Source organism: Chlorocebus sabaeus, chromosome 14 (assembly GCF_047675955.1).
Source record: "Chlorocebus sabaeus isolate Y175 chromosome 14, mChlSab1.0.hap1, whole genome shotgun sequence".
Classification (NCBI taxonomy): Eukaryota; Metazoa; Chordata; class Mammalia; order Primates; family Cercopithecidae; genus Chlorocebus; species Chlorocebus sabaeus.
This window is the reverse complement of record NC_132917.1, coordinates 77,654,792-77,667,024: the sequence shown is the minus strand read 5'-3', so window position 1 is coordinate 77,667,024 and position 12,233 is coordinate 77,654,792. Positions and strand designations below refer to the sequence as shown.

The 12,233-nt window shown below is 34.5% G+C and overlaps 1 long non-coding RNA gene across 1 annotated transcript in view; it reads left to right on the top strand.

Moving 5' to 3' along the window:
- LOC119627282 (uncharacterized) overlaps nt 1-7,704 on the top strand; it is a 556,990-nt gene extending 549,286 nt beyond the window's left edge. Inside the window, exon 4 of the long non-coding RNA XR_005243430.2 lies at nt 7,578-7,704. This is a non-coding gene — a long non-coding RNA (uncharacterized lncRNA). The remainder of the gene's footprint in view (nt 1-7,577) is intronic.
- Nucleotides 7,705-12,233: the final 4,529 nt, after the last annotated feature.

Here is a 12,233-nt window from a genome sequence, read left to right as displayed (position 1 = left end):
AAAAAAGCAAAATCACACTTTATGCTGCCTAAAACAAGCACACCTTAAGTATACAGAAACCACGCTAACACAAATTTTTAAAAATCTGTAATGACTATATTAATATCAAAGTAAATTTCATAGCAAAGAATATTACTGAAGACAAAGAAGTTTGTTTCATAATACTAAAGAATCAATTCAAGAGGACATACTAATCCTAAATATTTGTATACCAAATAAATGCGATTCAAAACACAGAGCTTACAAAACTCAAAGATAAATAAATAAATCCACACTTATAGTTGGAAGTTTGAATACTTTTCTCTTGATAAATGATATAAAAAGTAAATAAAAAAACAGTAAGAATATAAGTGATCTGAACAACACTCAACAAATATGACCTAATTGCCATTTATAGGATACCACACTCAACAATAAGATAGTATATATTCTTTTGAAGATCACATGGAACATTTACCCAGAAGACCATATTCTGGACCGTTGAAAATTTCTCAGTAAATTTAGAATGAATCACATTATACGAATAATGTTCCCTGGCAACAATGGAATAAAATTAGAAATGAAAAACAGAAAGATTGAAGGAAAATCTGCAACTATTTCGAACCTAACACACCCATAAATGAAAGATGAAATAAAAGTGGAAATTAGAAATTCTTTTGAACCGAATTAAAAAAAAGTCACAACATATCAAAATTTGTGAATTGCCAACAGAAAGTAGTAATGTGGAATTCATACCACTGAAAACCACTATTAGAAAAGAACAAAGGTTTCAAATCAGCATCTACCTTAAGAAACTTTAAAAAGAACAAATGAAACCAAAGTAAACAGAAAAAGGAAAAAAAAAAGATCAGAGAGAAAATCAGGGATATATAAAATAAACAAAAACAACAACAACAAAATAGAGACAAACTATTATACCAAAAGTTGCTTTTATGAAGAGCAACACGCCTGTAGTCCCAGCTACTTGGGAGGTTGAGGCAGGAGAATGGCGTAAACCCGGGAGGCGGAGCTTGCTGTGAGCCAAGATCACGCCACTGCACTCCAGCCTGGATAACAGAGCAGGACTCTGTCTCAAACAAACAAACAAACAAACAAATCTGTATTTCTACAACTAAAATAAAAATTGACATTAAAAATACTCTTTAAAATAGCATTAAAATGTGAAATAGGGATAAATCTGACAAAAGATATGGAAGACCTGTACAGTGACAACTACAAAACAGTGATGGGATTAAATCATATCTAACTAAATGTAGGGAGGTATTTTGTTCATGGGTAAGAAGATCCAGTACCGTTAAGTTGTTCTTTCTCTCCAAAGTTTTCTATAGGTTCAGTGTAATCCAAATCAAAATTTTAGCAGATTTTTTTTTAATTGATGAATTCTAAAATCCATATAGAAATACAATGGACCTAGAATAACAAAAACAACTTTGAAAACATAGAACACAGTTGGAGAACTCACACTATGTGATGTCAGTAGTTATTATAAAGCTGTAGTAAACAAGACAGTGTGGTAGCATGTCAAATTCTATAAAACAGATCAATAGAACAGAACGAAGGTTCCAGAAACAGACGCACACATATATGGGCAAATGATATTTGAAAAAGGTACTTCTGTTGTTCACTCTTGTTAAATCAAAAGAAGGAAGGAATTTTGGACTCTTATTCTTACCAGATCTGCTAAGACGTTTCAAATTTGTTCCTTCTAACCTCATTGTACTCTATAGTGAGAATGTAACATATGCATTAATACCCTTTTCTTTCTGTTTTTTAAATAAACTTTTTGTTTTACTGACTATAAAAGTAATACATGTTCTTCATAGAAAATATAAATAATTCAGAAAATTAAGAAGAATATAAGGCTCATCTATAATCCTGCCACACAAAGATAACTACTGTAATTTTTTTTTTTATTATACTTTAAGTTCTAGGGTACATGTGCACAATGTGCAGGTTTGTTACGTAGGTACACATGTGGCATGTTGGTTTGCTGCACCCATCAACTCATCATTTACATGAGGTAATTCTATTAATGCTATCCCTCCCCCAGCTCCGCCACACCCCAATAGACCCTGGTGTGTGATGTTCCCCTTGTTCCCCTCCCTGTGTTCATGTGTTCTTATTGTTCAACTCCCACTTATGAATGAGAACATGTGGTGTTTGGTTTTCTGTCCTTGCGATAGTTTGCTGAGAATGATGGTTTCCAGCTTCATCCATGTCCCTGCAAAGGACATGAACTCATCCTTTTCTTGGCTGCATAGTATTCCATGGTGTATATATGCCACATTTTCTTTATATAGTCTATTATTGTTGGACATTTGGGTTGGTTCCAAGTTTTGGTACTGTGAATAGTGCTGCAATAAATGTTAAATTGATCATACTTGTGAAAATTGGGGAAAAAAGTTGTAGAGATTATAACATAACAACATTCTTGAAACCTAAATCCACAAAAGAATCTGTTAGAACCTGAGAAACCTTCCTCATGGTCACTTGAAATGACATTCTTGCCTACCTCTTAAAAGGGTACCATTAGCCTGATCATTATGGTAAAACAAACAAACATAAACCTGTTTGTTTTCCTTTAGAGTTTTACACACAGTTTATCTTCGCTGAATTTTTGAAACATGCAAAAATGAATTAAACAGTATGTATTATTTTTGTTTCTGGTTTCTTTTGCTCAGAATTATGTTTGTGAAGTTCATTCATGTTTTTTAGGCCTCGTTTGTTAATTTGTCAGTATTGGTAAGTTATATTTTTCTAGGATATTGCTATCCATTTACATTTTCAATTTCATTGGTACAAATATCTTCATAATATGCATGTTTTGTGCTTTAGTATCTGCTGCAACTAGGTGGATATTCTAATTCCTTTCATGAATTATTTGTTTACTTTCTCTTTTTGTGATCATTCTTGTTATTTAATTAATTTTTGGATCTCTTGGAACTAACTCTAGTTTTCTTAATCCTCTATGTTGTACCTTTTTTTTTTTTTTCTTTTCCAAGCTTTTGGAGGATTTCCTTAGCTATTCTTTTTCATATCAGGAGGATATGGAATACATACACTGAAATTTGTTTAATTTTGTTTCCAATTTATTTTTAAATTTTAAAAAATGCTCATAAATTAAGCTTTTGAGAATCCTTAATCATCAAACAAACATCAGTGACAGAAGCTTTCTCTTCCTAGGATGACACAGATGCTCTACCAGCCAGGTGCTAGGCAGGGGCTTTAGCGCTGGTCTTTTGGGCTTGCTTCTCCAACATCCCTACGGGGGAGCTGGGGTAAGGATGGTGTGGAGCAACATCCCTACGGGGGAGCTGGGGTAAGGGAGTTGAGTGCTCCAGGATTCTTAGGTAGAAGGAGGGAGCTCACAATATCGTGACTACACTCACTTGGAACATGGAGCTTGAGGGAAAAGGAAATGTCAGTGTCTTGCCCTTTCCCGGGAGATTCCACAGCCCTTGACTGGGAACTGGGGGGTGAAGGGAACCTAATCTTCTTAGCCATACCCACTCAGAGTGGGGCTTTGGTCACACTGACCTGAGGGTAGGAGGCAAACATGGGTATGACTCAAGTGCCACAGACTCTCACTCCTCTTTCTGAGATTTAGTAGCTTTCCTCGAACAAATGTGGCTTCATTTGATATACGCCCTTAGTATTGCAGGACTTTCTCCTTAGTTCAGCTAAAACCGGGTTCTTGTCACATGACTAGGAAAGATGAGACTCACAGACACATAGAAGGATGAGGAGCATAATTTGTTGGGCAAAAAGAAAAAAAGAAAAAAAAACTCAGCAAAGTGAGATGGTGTCCTCCTAATAGGCCCTCCACCTCACAGATTGAATCGTAGGTCACCATACAGGAATTGAAGAGGCCTGGTCTCTCAAACTCTATCATTAGATCACCTGTCTTTACAACTAGGAATTGAAGAGGCCAGGTCTCCTGTCTCTATCTCCAATCTCGTGTCTAAATTAGGACAAAATTTCCAAAGACTTTTTTATGTGTATATTGTATATAGATATAAACCTATGACAAAAGTTATATACGTATACTAATTTTTCCAGTTATGATTGCTTCACTGGGGAGCATATCCACAGAGGCCCTCATGCTGTCATCCTGCAAGTTGTCTTTCATATTTTTTTCTTTCTGTTCATTTTTGCATTTATATTGTTGCCTACCTACTTCCTCTCAAATAAGTATATCCTTTAAAACAGAGGTCATCAAATTACTTCCTATGCGTGAAATCTGTCCCACTGTCTGATTTTTTTTTTTTTTTTTTTTTTTTTTTTGAGACGGAGTCTCGCTCTGTCTCCCAGGCTGGAGTGCAGCGGCCAGATCTCCGCTCACTGCAAGCTCCGCCTCCCGGGTTTATGCCATTCTCCTGCCTCAGTCTCCCGAGTAGCTGGGACTACAGGCACCTGCCACCACGCACGGCTAGTTTTTTTTTTTTTTTTTTTTTTTTTTTTTGTATTTTTTTTAGTAGAGACGAGGTTTCACCGTGTTAGCCAGGATGGTCTCGATCTCCTGACCTCGTGATCCGCCCGTCTCGGCCTCCTAAAGTGCTGGAATTACAGGCTTGAGCCACCGCGCCCGGCCCCACTGCCTAATTGTGTAAATATTTATTGTAGTACAGTCTTCACTATGTGATTATATATAGTCTGTGCCTGTCTTTGTCAGCTATGCATCACTACATCAGAGATAAGCAGTTGTGACAAAAGCCACATGGCCACAAAGCCAAAATATTTGCTGTCCTGCCCTGTACAGAAAAACATTTACCAACTCTGCTTTAGAGTATTCGAGTATTCATGTTCTCCATCCTTCTCTTGATTTTTTTCATCTCCTGGTTTTAGATGATATATTTTTTAGCTTTTTAGTTCTGTACATATATTTGTAATTTCTTTACAGCATTACATTTTATAATACACATATTTTATAAAAATTGTCTACTATTAATTCTTGTTATCCTTATCATATTGTCTGCTTTTTTAAAAAAAAAAAAAAAAAGGAATTTTTATTTGTTGATTAGAACATTTTTTTCCGAGAACTTTTCTTATATTAATTGTATGGATGCTACCCTCTTTGAATTCTTGCATAACTACAAATTCTTTCTTTTTCCCTGAGAGGTGAAACTATTGTAACTGGAAAGAAGGTTTTTGGGTCTCTGTACCCTACTTTGAATAGTTTATTTGTTGCTCTTCACTTTTAGTCTTCTTATAAAGGATACATCTATTGTTAAATTTTCTTTCTCTGTTAAGATATTTATCCTCTACTAATAAGATCATTGTCTTTAGTCTCGGAATTCAAAAATATCACTATTGAAAATTATTAATATTAAAATTGAATTTTAATTTTGTTATTCAATATTGATATTGAATTTGGTTTTCTTTTAGTCTTTCCCAGGCCTTACAGAAGTCCTCCAGTCTGCAGACTCAATTACTTATTTACATAACGAACGCTTTTCTCTACTAATTGAGCCAATCTTTCTCTCTAATTTTCTGTTTTATGGAAAGCCTATGTGCTCTGTGTTACAACTCATGTAAATGTACATCAAATTGCTATCTTTTGATCATTTTTTCATATCTTTTTGGTTTTGCTATGAATATTAAGGTATTTCTTCCACAAGAAATTCCAGAAGATTAAATTGGTTCTTAGTAGTTACCCACAAACTTCTACTCTGTGTATTAAATTTTAAAATTCAATAGGCTAGGCTTAATGGACCATGTCTTCAATCCCAGCGCTTTGGGAGCCCAAGGTCAACAGATCTCTCAAGTCCAAGAATTCAACACTACCCTGGGCAACATGGAAAAACCTCTATCTTTACCAAATAAAAAATAAAAATATATATATTTTTAAATATATATATATAATATATATAAAATCAAAATTCTTGATACAGGTTCTTAAAAATATTTTATCTGTTAATTTAATCTCTTTGAAAATCTCTTTATTATTCTTTGTATTTAAATTTCCCATGTGGATTTCCAAGTTCTACTTCAGTGGGAAATCCTACTCTTTATACTCAGCTTCACCTTTTTCTTGGTGACCTGCGTTCACCTAAGTTCAGCAGTACTCAACATTGGCTGCACATTGGAATCACCTGTGGTGTTTTTGAAATTACACTTTACCGTCTTCCAAAAGGGCCTGTAGAGCACGAAATTGTCCCGGTGAGATGCCCTTCAATGAGCTGCCAAGGTTGAGTTCTACTACTTGACTTGGTTGCTTGATTACGGTTTGGTACACTCTCTAACCTTGTCTCTCTTATCTGTTAACCGAACAACAATTATGACACTGGAAGCTAGGACATAAATATTGGATCAAAAGTTAGAAGACTAATGCTGAGATATTGCATAGCCATAAATTGAAAAGCTCCCCAAATCATAATTACTCTTAGATCATAAACCTGAAAAATTGACTTTTTAAACAATTAAAATATAACTCATACAATGCACAGTAAATTTATTTTCATTTTATAGATGCTGTATCAGTATCTTAAAAAAAATAAATACATATAGGGCCTAAACTCTATCCCAAGCAGCATGGAGGTATGGGGGCAAGCAAGATAGGGTGGGAAAAATGTCCTCAGATGCCCTCCATATTTTCTTGGGCAAGTGTTAGTTTTCCTCTACTTATGTGTCTTTTTTCTGTGTAAATCATAACTATTTGAAATATTTTCAAATTAAGAATCGGGGGGTTTAAAATAATTTGTTAACATTAACTTCTCTCTAAGTATTTGAGTCCATGTTGCCCAAATAACCTCTGCCTCTAATATACTCTACAATTCTAGTTGGCTTATCCAAAGAGAATTTCACTGTTAATATGCATCTTGAGGTAAATCATTTTCCTCTTCCATTCTACTCTGAACTTTGTCTCATTGAACTAAAATAAAACTACTAATTTTAACAATTATTCATATACTTTTTTCTATAATTGTGCAGTTCGTGACCACATGTCTTGATAATGCAAGTTACATGATATTGGAGTCAGCACCTTATTGTTCTTTATAATCCCTTTGAACCCTGGCATTATGTTAGACAAATGACATATATTAATATGACATTTTTATCCTTAAACTAGTTGTATGGATATACTGTAAGAAAATGAAAACATTATAGAAGCATAAAACTCAGAAAGTTTACTGTATTCCCATTCTTCAAAGGAATAATTTATAAACAATTAAACATACTAATTTACAGTTAGTTTCTGTTGGTATGCTGTCTTCTATTGAATATATCATTTACTTTTTAGAAATGAGATCATTCTATAAATACTCTTCAGCAGTTTGCTGTCTGTCACCAACAAAAATCTTAAGCATTTTTGATGTTCGTATACATTTTTGTAATTAATTTATTATAAGAGTTAAATAATTTCATTGCTATTTTTGATTTAATAGAAATATCCTTATACTATGAGGCTTAAGTGAAATTTACAATTCTATATACAAACAGGGTGTTTAACATTATACATTTAATATAAAGATAGACAAATATTGGGGAAAGTGTAGTGTCATATTTTAGGGTTAAAGCTGAGCTATATATGAAAATTTTTCCTTCTGAACACCTGTTTTCTTCATCCTCCTCCTTAGAATGTTTCTCCGCTCCCCTTTATGGTACCTGAACTGATTAAAAACGAGCTGCATTTGCTTTCTTTATTGGAATACAGTCCTCACATGACAAGACTAGTGAAAGAGAACATGATTTCCCGGGGAAGAAAGCACGGACTATTGCATAGGTCTAGCTTCAGTCCAGGCTTAAGAGTAGAAATAATTTTCTTTTATATTTGTAGCCTGATTAGCTTAGCTCTCTAGAGCATTAAAACACAGATTCAGGAATAAATAAGGCTGAAAATCAACAGCTCAGGCATATATGATACTCTGCTATCTCCCTAAAAACTTAATTAGAAATTAAATTAATTATTGGAGGTTGACCTCATATATTTACATCTTCTCAATTTAATAATAAAATAAAACAGTTTATATTCCCAAGGACAAAGAGAACTGAAGGAAAGGCCACAGTGGATCTGATATTTCAACCAAATTTGAAGACTAAAAGGGAAGTAGAAGAGCGGTAAACTGATTTAGGAAGCAAAGTTATTATCCGAGTGACTGCAGTGTGGAATGCCAATGAGCTAAAAGTCGATTGTGTCACGGAGCCTTCTATAGTCTTATGGGAAGAAACTGAGTACGGCAAAGGCTGGGATTGGAAAGAAAGACTGACCAAAGACTTGCAGTTAGAATCTCCAGATACTGTTTATCATTGGGAGTCATCCAGCAATACCCATTTTCTACATGGTAGAGAATACGGTATAGTCTGTGAGTAATTTGAATGTGAGATACTTCAGATGCAGAATCACGAGCCACTCTGGAAATCTGGAGTAAGTTACCTGTTGAAAACTGAAGGATTGATTAAAAACCTATGCATCAACGGTGGCATATTTACCTCGTCCTGGGTCCAGCTTTTGCAAAGCAAATAGTTAGGTTTATACCCTATAAACAAGAAAGAGGCAAAAGAAATTCCCAGGTACACAAAAAGGCACCAGCTCAAGGCACTGACAAGTTTATTGTGATCCTTGAGGATTTAATTCTGTAAGAAGATCTCCATGTATGAACCGGAGAAGTGTGAAGAACACTAAATAGCTATATATTTGGTGGGTGTACCTTTGGCAACATTTTTGACACATATATGGCCGATCTATTAGAGCATTTGGAATAAAATAAAAGTAGAAACCTTATTTAGAAAAAATAAAAAGAAATAACTGCAAGAAGAAACAAACAATTTAAAGGGGTTAATTTTGAGAATTGAGGTTGAAGTAGATATAGAGGCATCGGCAAGTTGTTTTTCATTGTAAGTATTTTTAGGCATTATTTTATCTTTTTTGATTATGGGCTTACACTACTTTAACAAAGTACTTTTAAAAATAATATTTAGGAATTCAGAGATAAGACAAACAATTAGTTTACCAATTGTTGCCTTCAGTTGTTTGCTTCATTTATAGCTTGCCTTTGTTGATATTCATAAAATCATGCATATTTAAATACCTATATGATTGAGTTAATTATGTGAATAAGACATATTATCGGGAAAATATGAAACCTTTTTTATAACATTTACATAACAGGACTTTGGACAATAGAAAAAAGTTGAAAGATAATAAAAGTAATAAGTTAAAATACTTTTGGTGAAAGTGAAAGAAGTTAAAACAGGTAAAGTTGCTTTTTTAAAGATAGGATCTTGCTCTCTTGCCCAGGCCAGACTGCAGTGGCACACTCATAGCTTATTGCAGCCCCAAACTGCTGGGCTGAAGTGATCCTCCAGCTTCAGCTTCCCAAGTAGCTGTGACTACAGGCACAGGCCACCAAACCTGGCTAATTTTTAAACACTTTTGTTTTGGTAGAGATGAGGGCCTTGTTATATTGCTTAGGCTGGTCTCAAACACCCAGCCTCCAGTGATCCTCTCCCCTCAGTCCCTGAAAGTGTTGGGATTATAGGTTTGACCCACTGCACCTGGCCTAAAGTTGCTTTTAAAGAAGTGGATGTCTGTAACAGAGTAGAAGCAGAATAAAGAACAGCGAAGAAACGGAAACCTTAAATCATGAATAATTTGAATATTTAGGTTTTCAAATACACTATAATCTGTAGTGGGTGCTACATAGAAAAAACGTAAATTTGTAACTCTCAAATAAAAACAGTAATACATGTTGTTAAAAATATTGTCCTGGAAGCATAATTTATCTTGTACCTTCTGGCCGAAACAGGCAAGGTATTCATCAAGACTGTTTTAAACGACATTTACCAGCCTACCACAGTTATGGGGGAGGAGGTTATATGACCAAGTTTTAGACAACAAAAAGTGATCAGAAAGTATGTGCTTTACTTCCAGTCTGTCCATAAAATCTTCCATATGTTTTCCTCTAAACTCTTTTTAATTTCTTTTGTTTGATACTAATGATCACTGAACTCTTGGAAGCCCTTCGTAATAGATGGCAGAACTCCAAATGAAGGAAACCTGAATACAAATATCACCATTGCTTTGAGAAACATCAATCAGAGACGTTTGTTTTTACTCTGTATGGTCAAAAAAATAAATTTCCATCCCATTTGAGCCATTACACAGTTTTTGGCCTGTGTGTTACAATAACAAATATAATTTAACGAATACGTTCCATATATAAAATGAGTGATATGTACCAGCAGGTAAAAAAGTGATGTCAAAATAGGCAAAGGACTCTCTCCAATTGAGATCTCCAGTGGAAGAGTATGCAAGAACACTGAAGGAGAAGAGGGTGTGCTCTCAATTTGCCAAAAATAATCCAATTAAGCCACTAAGAAACATTATGAAAAGGGAGATTTCTGAATTAAACATGATTTTTAAAAATGTATAATGGCAAATTGTTCTCAATAATGGTTGCAGCATGTAATATTCTTACCTGGAATTATAATATTATGTGATTGGTCTTTCCTCCCCTTAACTTTACTAGTTCTTTGTTAGTTTTTCCTCTTCTGGTGCTTATTATCTTTTTCTTATGAATGCATAAGGATATTTTGTATGGTAAGGAATTATATTAGTACATGTTTTATATATATTATAATATATATAATATACATAGTAGCTACTCAATGTATGCCAGAGATTTCTATATATTATATATGTTATATATATACAATATATATTATATTATATATGTATATGTTCTTTTTTTTTTTTTTTGAGACAGGGCCTTACTCTGTCACCCAGGCTGGAGTGCAATGGCATGATAATGGCTCACTGCAGGCTTGACTTCCCAGGCTCAAGTAATCCTCTTACCTCAGCCTCCCAAGTAGCTGAAACTACAGGCAAGCACCACCATGCCTGGCTAATTTTTAAAAAATTATTTGTAGAAACAGGGTCTCTTTGTGTTGCCCAGGCTGGTCTAGAACTCCTGGCCTCAGGAGATTGTCCCATCTCAGCCTCCCTAAGTGCGAGGATTACAGGTGTGAGCCACTATGCCTGGACTACATTTCCTAACACTATTCAAAAATCCGATTTTTATTTAATACTCAGCATTTGAACAACCATCTTTAGAGTAACATATTAACCTTCCATGGCCCTGGATTTTCTTGCTATAGAAAAGAAGTGCCCTTCAGTGCCCTTCAGAATGTCTGTGTATGATCATTTACACCAACCATCAACGTGAGCTGGCATTGTCAAAGCATTCATATATGCAAACATCCATGAGAACACACTTTTAGAAATCCAACCTCGAACCAATTTGAGAAAATATCATACGCGGAATTAATCTCTGGCACACATTGAGTAGCTATGACTTTTAAAAAATATATATTTATTTATTTAGAGTCTCATTCTGTTGCTCAGACTGGAGTGCAGTGGTACAATCTTGGCTCACTGCAGCCTCCCCTTCCTGCGTTCAAGCAATTCTCCTGCTTCAGCCACCTGAGTACCTGGGATTACAGGCACGCACCGCCATGCTCGACTAACTTTTGTATTTTTAGTAGAGACAGGGTTTCACCATCTTGGCCAGCTGGTCTTGAACTCCTGGCTTCTAGTGATCCACCCCCCTTGGCTCCCAAAGTGCTGGGATTAAAGGCATGAGCCACCCTACCCAGCCAGCTATGCCTTTTTAATAACCTTGAAATTGAAAATAATTATTACTTACAGGCATCCTGAGTACCTTTCACACATTTTTGTTTTTGAAATTGGACATGATAAGTAGAAAAAGGTAGTTTAAAATTAATCGTATCTAATTAACAACTAATGTAGCTTTAAGCCTCTTACAATCTTATGTGGGGTTAGTATTATAATTTCTATGTTTGTAGTCCTCTTAATTTTCTAAGTGTTTCTGTAATTACGATTCCACTTGATTCTCATAGCAGCCTAATAAAAAGAGATTATTGCTTCTAATTTATAGATTAGATTAAGGAAATGAGGTTTATTTTTCTAAGTTAATATAACCAAGTGAATCTTTATGTCAAACCACTGTCTCCTTCTCTTTTCTCTTCAAAGATCATTTTCATCAATGTTACTTCATAAATGTTCTTCAGAACATAGTTTCCACAAGATAATCTATAATAAAATGTTCAGTGTTATTTAGAGAAAATATGCCTAAAACGCTAAAAGTATAAGAAATTCTACTATAATTAGAATGTATATATATTGATTTTCTTTGAATAGAATTCTCCAAAATGATTCTATTACAGAACTTACTTTTCATGTAATACCTATTTATATTTTAGGAATAGAACTT